This window comes from Pteropus alecto, unplaced genomic scaffold (genome assembly GCF_000325575.1).
Source record: "Pteropus alecto unplaced genomic scaffold, ASM32557v1 scaffold76, whole genome shotgun sequence".
Taxonomy (NCBI): domain Eukaryota; kingdom Metazoa; phylum Chordata; class Mammalia; order Chiroptera; family Pteropodidae; genus Pteropus; species Pteropus alecto.
The window spans coordinates 7625548-7635512 of NW_006443138.1; the positions used below are offsets into that span (position 1 = coordinate 7625548).

At 33.8% G+C, this 9965-nt stretch overlaps 1 protein-coding gene across 5 annotated transcripts in view; it reads left to right on the forward strand.

The window, feature by feature from the left end:
- The window catches only part of CNOT2 (CCR4-NOT transcription complex subunit 2), a 103063-nt gene that overhangs the window by 809 nt on the left and 92289 nt on the right, over window positions 1–9965 (forward strand). The window lies entirely within an intron of this gene.

Genomic DNA, 9965 nt, shown 5'->3' on the forward strand with positions numbered 1-9965 from the left:
AGGCCCGGTCCCTTCGGCGGGCGCTGGGGCTTCCCCCAGACTCCGCTCCCACGGGCTCCCGCCAGCGCGGAGGAGTCCCCGCCGCGCCGCTTCCTGGGGAAGAAGAGAAGGCGGCAGCAGCGGTGGCCAAGGAGCCCGGGCCCGCTTCAAGACGCGCTGCTGCCCTTTCATCAGCTGCCGCGGTCTTGGCTATTCCCATTCTCAGTACACACACATCACCTGCAACTCGTGTGTGTGCGTGTGTGTGTGTGTGTATGTGTGTGTGTGTTTAAAAGATGGGAGACACTGGACTGGCTAACGGGCCTCAGGACCCTCTAGGCCCTGGAATACCTAAGGCTTTGGATGGTGGAAGGAGTGCAACTGTGATGCTCCGTCTGCCACAGCACCCGTAGGGTGACGCTTCCGTGGTGTGGTAAAGGCTGAATCCGGATAGTCCTGGGGCGGCGGAGCAACCCGATACGCTTCTGTCTGTGAAGTTGCTAGCCCTGGGTTTCTACTTCCGCCGGGGCCTCTCCACCTTTTGCAGTCTTGGGTCTAACTTAAAAAAGTTTTACTGAAGAAATGAGTGGGGTTAAAATAGGTCCACCTTGTTCTTAATTGAGACTCTGTTGTCCATCTAGGAGAGAAAACCTGTAACTCTTGATGACTGTGGTCCTTTTCGAATACGAGTTGTAGTTTTCTTTTATAAAAGCATTTCCAAGGTTTTAGAATTTGCATTTATTCCAGGCCCTGTGAATATGGTATTACCACCATAAAAGTCTCATACGAGTACCACCCCTCCGAAGAAACCTAAACATCAACTTCCTTTGAGTCCTAAGAGATGCCTTCACTTTTCAACATCCAGAGGACCGAATGCAATACATTTTGTTTCATTTTCATAAAACTCTTGGTCGAAGAATCTTCCTTAATCTTCAGGACGGTTTCTAATAAGTATAAGAAAATTAGTATATATTGATATCAACCTTTAGATTCTTGGCGAAATGGTAGAAGGTATTGAGTTACCAAAATCTGTTAACAAGGGAGGCCATACTTGAATTTTGTTCAGAGTTGAACACATTTCCTGTCATACTTTATATTAGGAATTTCTAGATCTCTAGAATAAGTCCAATTTTTGATTTGCCTTTGGAAACAACGTAAGTGGAAGTAATTACGGGGAGGATAGAAATTTGAAACTACATATTTACATACCAGGTTTATGTTGAATTATTAGGGAATGTTTGCTGTATTTGATAACATTTGTTTCCCAAACATCAGTGAACACATCTCTTTTGCAATTCCAAAAGATAACTTTGTTCTAGATTTAAAGGGTTAATTAAGAATCACAGTGGAGCGCTATGGTTAAATGTCTCTACATTCAAATAGTTAGATGTCTACATTCTGATATCTTTTCATTAAAACACTTCTTAATGGACCAAGATCTTTAGTAAGCTTTGTATGTTGAACTCCTCTTCAGTTTGTAGTTCTTTTGTAATATTAAATCCGAAGGAAAAAATACAAAATGCTTGTAAAAAGGCAAAACTCCTCCATTTCTTTGATTTTGTAAGATCCTCATTTAATTTTACAGTTACTTTTCTCTCATCTTTTTCTGAGGGCTTGAATTGCAGTGACTTCTGTGAATACTTTGTATTTGAGATAGGAACTGAAAAACATTTTTTAGCATCCTAATTAATGCTGTATCCATAAAAAAATTAACGTAAGCATCATTTGTTGGCAGAACCCTTTTATTTTAAGTGTGCTATGTAGAGATATCTGTAACCTAATCTGATGCTGTTGGGGAATGAGAATTGCCTGTATATTTAACCAAGCAACAAATATAGCCTTTAAAAAATTTCTATAATACTTTCATTTTAAAATAATTTATATGGTGGAAAAATGAGGGCAAAATGTGAGTATGTGTGACATATCCCTTTCATTTGAAAAGTACTTGATAAGATAAACCTCAGTATATTCCTCCTCAGGAGAACCGATTACCTATGTTTTGATAACTTTGGACACTTAATTTGCTTTTTGATTTTTGAGATACTTTAGTTAGTTATAACCTGAAAGTTTTGCTTGTTCTAAAATAAATACTTCAGATTTGTGAGTAGATTTTATTAGAAATGCTTCTACCCCAGTTGTTTTCTGTTTTTATTTCATTAGATATTGATATTAAAAGTACTTGTATTTTAAAAGATCCTTACAGAATTTTTAACAACCCATGAGAAATTATAGTTTTACCCTTTTTAGTGACAAATTTGCTTCAGAAGATTTTCTGATAATATAGAAAAAGAAAAAGTATGGTTCATATCTATATATGAAATAATGTGTAGACTATTAATAGATTAGTAAAAACAAGTTAACTTTTTTTTGCTCTTTAAAAGTAGTGTTAACTAAAATTTTTAAATTGTCTTAAACATTTGAATTGTAGAAAGTTCATCCTTTTGTGATTACATAAAAGCAAACTTTCCATGTGCGTGCTTGAATAGGCATTTGAGGACAACTTATGCAAATAGTGATACAGTCTTAGGAGAAGATACTACTAAGATTTTATTTGTTACCTAGACCTCTAGTGGATTTTGTAACACAAAGAAGCAAAAGAAACCAAGGTACCTGGTAGGGCAGCTTTATAGGCAGGGTTAATCTGAGTTGCATTGTAATGTTTGAATAGAATTACATACAGTGTTGATATCAAGGGATCTAGTACTGTGATAGGAGTCATTGTGGCTGATGATACAGGTGACTGTTCATCTTTACTAAGGGTGGTTTCTTCCTGTGATACTTAAAGGAATTGAATTTCATTTTGATTTTTTCTGGATATTTTTAAAACAGCTATATCTAAAATTGATGTCTGTTGTATAAAGTATGTCTTTGGAAAGAAATGACTGGACATTAGGATTTTAAGTTTTTAAAGTTATTTTATAATTTTTACTTTGATTTTGTTAATTGACCCTTTTTGTCAATTTAAATATTGTGCATAATTTTAATTTTTATGTTTGGCTAATTTAAGCTCTTAAAACTCTTCTCATGAAAAGTCATTCCCAGATGGCTTGTTCGTTTATTTACTTTGTACTATTAGGATGACCTGGAAAAAGAATTCCTAATATATTTTTTTATAGCTTGTTCTCTGAAATACAGGTGCAAATTCTTGGTATATCACTTGCAGGTATGCTGTATTATGAACTAATAAAATGGTTTACAGTGTTTATTTTTTGGTAAGACCTTATAGCTTATATTAAATGGAAATGCAAAAAAATAAGAGGAAAAGACAAAGTTTCCCTTTACTGGACACACATAAATATATAATAAGTTGTATATGCTTAGACTCAGGATCTAAGTCTATTTAAATGTAGATATTTTGGACGTATTTGCCACTTACCCTGAAAGCTTTTTTTAATTCCTCTCTTTTTTTTTTTCGCTTTCATGTGTATGTTTTTACATGTGTGGGAGGCTTATTTTTACTATCATTTCTCTGTTTGACAGACTTACTCTTCAAAACTATTCTAGTGTCACTTTCATGACAGAACCTTCCCTGACTCCCTAAATTTTTCTACCATACTGCTTTTAGTCTTGAAACTTCTCTTAATTGCTTTTGTCACTCTGTGTTGTAATTTACTATCCAACCCTGCTATCTACCATAACCTCCACTAGACTGGAAAAACCTAAGAGGTAGGGCTTTGTCTTATTAATATTTACATTTTTAGTGCATTCTATAGTGCCTAGTACTTAGTAGGTTATCAATAAATATGCAGTAGACTGAACTGGTTCCATTGTCATTTGACAGTGCTGTCAGAGGGCTTTTGCCAATCCACAGATCAGAAACAACAGATTTGAAAAAGGGTTGGGGAGAGAGGGAGCATCCTGTATTCCTTTACTTCCTTGAATCCTTTCTTACAGTTTTGATTCTAATTACCTAGGGGAAACTAGATAACCAACGTAGAGAAATGTGTATAGAGTGAGTACAGGACTAAGGAAAGATGTTAGTAATAAAGTGCGTCTGGCAGAATGTTTAAGTCTGTATTTCTTGCTGTTTTTTGTATGGCTAAGGTCACTAAGGTCATTGAAGGAGATATTTTGTATTTATAGTTACATGGTAGTATGTATTTACCATGGCTTAACCACGTTAGGTCATATATGTTATATACACTATTTTACCTTTCTAAAACTTGAAAATTACAATACTGAGAAACATTTGGCCTTTAAGAGTTTGAATAAAAGATTGTGCACCAGTTTCATGTCAGTTTTTTGAGATGTAGAAATCAAAACAGTAAATGACTCCCAGAATTGCATTGAGTAGAGATGCCAACATATGACTTAAGATTTTAGAAATCTTTTGTTTTATTTGCCTATATATTTTCCAGAAACTAATGATGATAAACTACTAAAGATACAGAGATGGCGTATTTTTTTTAAAAAGATAATTTGATCTAGTACTCAGGACACCAGTCCTTTCTCTGCTTCTACTGATTTGAAATGGTTTTCTTTATGTGAAAGTAGATGAGAATACACACTTAGTAAATTTTTACTTTGCCAAGGAATGATAAAATAAGAGAAAATTATGTGTCCTGGCAGTTTAGGTAACAGTAAGTAAGTAGACTTGCCCCCCCCCCCAAACACATTGATATACTGTTTTTCCATTTATGTATTTGAGTGTTGGAACATAACTGCATTAACTGCATTTTGTATCAGCACCTGGACAAAATGTAATGACTGATTATGTAATACAATGTGTTTGGGAGAGGAACATTTGGTTTTGTGTCATATCTGGCAGGAATCTGTTTTTGTGTTACTTTTTACATTGTAAATTATACTTAACCCTGCATACAAATTTCTTATTTAATTTTCTGTTTGTAAACATCTCTTACAGGTTGGTCAAATAATAGTACTCAGTAAGTTTACCATGCCATTTAAAGTACCTAATTCCTTTTGGCTTAATTGTACTACTTTATATTTAAAAAAATAAATGCTTTACAGCTTGCAAAGCACTGTAGTATGCTTCATCTTAGCTTTTTATATGTTTGTTATTTTGATGTAATTTTTAAAATAAGGTTAAATTTTAAAACAAAGATAAAAGTGTCAATTAGTATGAAAATTAGTAATTGGAATTATGAAGGTCATTTTATCCTCAGATGAGACTCTGGCATCTAATACCTTTCTTACCTAATGCTACTCCATAGGGAAATTCCTGAATTATCATTTTAAATAAGTGGAGAGTTTCCTTTGTTTTTAACTGATCATCTTTCAGATTCAGGATAGTTAAAATAATACAGGAGTTTGAAAGAGTAGTAGTAAATTTTTGTTTAAAGCTTGACTTTCTGGCAAAATACAGCAGCTGCTCGTATTTTTAAAAATTATAAACATTTGTCAAGAAACACCAAAACTTTTATAATGAGAATAGTTAATATTCTATCACACTGATGCCATATCTTGCAGGTGCTGAGCAGATATACCTTGAACTTCACCTTGATTTAGTAGTGCCCAAAATTGTGTTTTTAGGAGTGTAGTTTTTATAATTTAAGTGAGTCAGCATGTCTGATCTGAGAAAAATATTTAGAGCTGTAACTTTTCTAATCTATGCACATTTATGAGAAATTATAGATATATGCATACATATGTCAGGCTAAACTTTGTTTGAGGTCTGTAGCAAACTGCTTAACCTGGAACAGAGATAGCAGTCTCCAAAATGTTTAAATTTGATAATATAGACATGGGCCACGTAATGACATTTTGGTCAATATTGGACGGCATATGCAACATTAGTCTCATAAGATTATAATGGAACTGAAAATTTTCTGTTGCATAGTAATGTTTTAGTCATCCTGAATTCCTAGCACAATTCATATCACGTGGCAATGCTGGTGTTAACCTGCCAGTAGTATAAAAGTATGGCACATGCAATTACGTATAGTGCAGAATACTTGATAATGACAATAAATGACTATGTTACTGGTTTGTGTGTTACTTATTATATTCTACTTTCATTATTTTAGAGTGTACTTATAATAAAAAAAGTTTGCTGTAAAACATGCTGTTTTGCTGGCAGTCGTCTCATACACAGTTCATTTACTGCACCTCTTGATTGCATCCTTTTCTCTTGTGTTTGATTTAATCTTGTGTTGTTTTGTTCAGTAACATGCTGTACAGCCTTTAGCCTGGGAGCAATAGACTATATTCCATATAGCCTAGCCTGGTAGGCTATACCGTTCAGGTTTGTGTAAGTGTACTCTATGATGTTCCCACAAAGATAATCACCTAATGATGCATTTCTTAGAATGTATCCCCATCATTAAGTGCCTCATGACTGTATAATGCACTTTTGTGTTCTGTATGTGTGTGAATCACATATCCTGAAACAGATGTGTATGTATAAAACAATTGTCCAGTGCTTCAGGGAATTTGACCTCTGCCTGCCTACTCTTAAGGTATTTTAGAGCATAGTTTGAAAACCACTGGACTTGAGCTCTAAGGTAACTTCCAACCTAAAGTCTGCTTTTTAAAAAGTCAAGACTTCCTTTTCTCTGGAGATGCAAAATTCATAGAATTTGCTTGGTTTTGTGTAGCATTTGGATAGAAATTGTTTACATTAAAATTAGGCTCTACTGGTTAGATGTTAGCATCCTAGACATTTTCAACAAAATCTTTTAATCTGAGTGTTTATTCTTTTCTTGCCATTGTTGTAGTGCTGGGTACATATGGTGGTGTGTAAGATAAGTTTGCCTTCATGGAGCTAACATCTTAGAAGGAGAGAAAAAATAAATAAAAACTCGGTAACCAAGCAATTTCAGACAGTGGTAATTGTAATGAAGAAAAAGGGGTAAGAGTACATCAGTTGATTAGGGATGGAAGGAGGAGACTATTTTAAGTAGGGTGATGAGGGAGGTCCTCTCTAGAGGTGTCTTTTGAGCAGAAACTGAAAAAGGAGAAAGCCAGGCAAAATTCTGGGTGAATGGTTTTCCAGGCAGAAAGAAGGCTTCGAGATAGGGTCAAGTTTTACACCTCTGATGATACCAAGAAGTGTTATAAACAGTTACTTAGTGCTTTCTACATAAGTAGGAGTAAACTTTAAAGTGAAAAATAAAATAGATGATTAAGATATAATTCTTCTCTCAACTCCTGAAAATATTTTGGTGAACTCAATAATTTGTAATAAATTTTATAAGAGCTGTAGAGAGGAGGGATTATTTTTCATTAAGAGGCCCTGATAATTTTTCAGGATCAGGTGGAATTGGGGGTCGGTCTGTATTAGTAGAAAGTTATAAAGGAAAGCAAGCTTAAAACTTTGTGTTTGTATAGAATCATCAAAACCTTCAAAAGTTTTTGGTTTTGTAAAGTTTTACATTTTTTTCTTAGAAATTTATTAGTAATGATTTCATGTTGAATCAGATTTCCTTGTACAGTTTACTAAATATTACTATATGCCATGTACTTTTATAAGTGCACTGAATAATTCTTGTAAGTTTAGTTTTTGAGGTGCATGCTGTGGGTGTATACTACAGTAGAGCAATCTTGTTTGAGGGGGTTAATGTGTTGGTTCAGGGAGGTAGTATTTGAACTGAATCTTAAAGAATGATTTGGAGTACACTAGGTGCGTGAATGTACGGAATCTGCATTTCCAGTGTTCAAAGCTTGGAGAGAATATGCTGGATTTGGAGAATGGCAAAGTAATCTGCTTTTATTCTCAGTGGAGTTCTGGGACCTCATGAGAAATTGGTTGAAGAAATGAATTTGCCGTAGTGTGAAAGACTTACATGATGAGGAATAATTCACCAAAATATTTTTTTACCAATGCAAGTGTTAATCAGATTTTGCTTCAGTGTCAAATTTTAGATTCCACAGTCAATTTATAATTAAAATGACAAGCTTGATGGTGCAATATACAATATTTGTGAAATTTTTGAAGGATTATTTTTCTATTAGATCAAATATTTTTTTATTTGTATTGTATTTGCAGGATTTTTATTTATTAAGAACTGTGTGACTTCGAAACTCTAGTTTGTTTTCCAGAGAACTTGTTACATGTATAAACCAATACCAGCAGTTAAAAGTTTTACATTAATGGATGGAATTCGTTACATAAATTACAGGGCAGGCAGAGTTTGAATTGTTATTTGACATTATTTGCAGGCATGATTACTTAGATAAATTAGAGTTATACCAGAAAAAGTCTAAATTAACAACATATGGGAGCTGATACCTATATATTACTAAAAGTGCTTATTTTACAGTGCTAAAATGTGTCTTATATGTCGTTCAGAATACTGCGTAACAGTTATGCATTTATTTTAGGTTGCTAGCATTATTTGTTAATTCTCATATGCAAAAAAGAGCCCAAATGTATGTACTTAAATAAAAATAATTCATTTCTAAGAATGCAGTTTAAACAAATTACTACTTTGATAGTATGCTTTATATACCATATTTTTTAATCGCAAAAGTTAATGATTCTAACATGATGACTTGGAGTTGCCCAAGTTGCCTAATTGTCTATTTAGTTCATTTTTGGCTGAACAAATTGGAACTGATTACAACTATTTCTTATTAAGGAGAGTTATATTGTCCTGGAATTTCACATGATGTTAAAGTCTCTGGTACTAGCCAGCCTGAATCAGAGTCACTGTTGTACTGCTTTTAATTAGCTCAGTGACTTATCTGCCCTAAACTTCAGTTTTCTCATTCGAAAAATGTAGATAAATAATAATACTTACCTCATAGAGTACTAAAAGAATAAAAAGGCTCTTGGGTGTTTTTTTTGTTTTGTTTGCTTTTGAGCGAGACTTGAAAAGCTGCAAAGGAAAATGAGAATAAGCCACAATTTATTTCGTAGAGTGCACCATGCTCTTTTTTTTTTGTATCAAATTTGTAAATGTAAACAAGAAAGATGCAGTTTTGTTAAGAGTCTAGACCTTTTTTTCCTACTAGGAATTTTGTTTAGATAACGTTGTGTTAAATATTATATGTAGTATCCTGAGTAACATCAATACATCTCAACATTGCTCTTTCTGAAGCACTTGGCAATGGTACATGGCACATAATAGATATTTAATAAGTCTTTTGTTAAATGTGATAAATCTCACGGAGATATCATTGGCTTTTAGGACTCAGACTTGTCAACCAGTTACAGCATGAGTTATGTTGAATTATCTATGGCAAGTTTCTGTTCTATGCTTAAGTGTCCATTTCCTTAAAATGGATAAAACAACAATTATGTACAACACCTGACAGTAGGTTCTTAGCGGTGTTGGTTCCCATCTCTTTTTCTTTATGCAAAGAAAATATTCCAGAATTTTGGAGAAAATTCAGAGGGAATACATAAAACAGCACCTATCATTTAATATTTGAAAATTGAGAAACTCAAGTCCTTTATTTACCTTTGAGTATATGCTCAATCTTTAATGGAGAAATAATATATTATTTTGGGAAGACTAGTTTGGGCTCCATGAATTTATTAGCTATGTGTCTGGGCAGATCAATTAGTATTGAAGAGCCTCAGCTTTTTAGTCATTTATACCTCCCAAAGTTGCTGATGAAAATTTAGATAATGAAAGCAAAAGTGTTTGGTTAGCTGTAAAGTATGTGAAAGTATTATGGTATTGATTCTTTACTATTAATGGTTGTAATGAAACAAGTAGTATCTTAATTGTGTGATTCATTCTACCTTGTACTGCTGCGTTCATGTGGCTTGCCTTTTATTAAATTAAAATCTGACTTACTGGACTTTGGGAAGTGTGGAGAATAGGAAAAAAATGATTCTGCTATGTTCATCATCGTAGGCCATTTAATACTTGGATATTTTTGCATGCTGAAGTCCTGATACTTTCAATGTAGAAGTATATATGGCAGGAAGTCTGCCTCATTCTCTCTTCATTAAGGATGAAAGATTGTGAACATTCTTTGGGTTATTATCATTTTTTTGTAGCTGTATTTGTGTGCTTTCTCTTTATCATTGTTAGCCAAACATATTTTTGTGACTGTTATGATTGTTTTCCCTA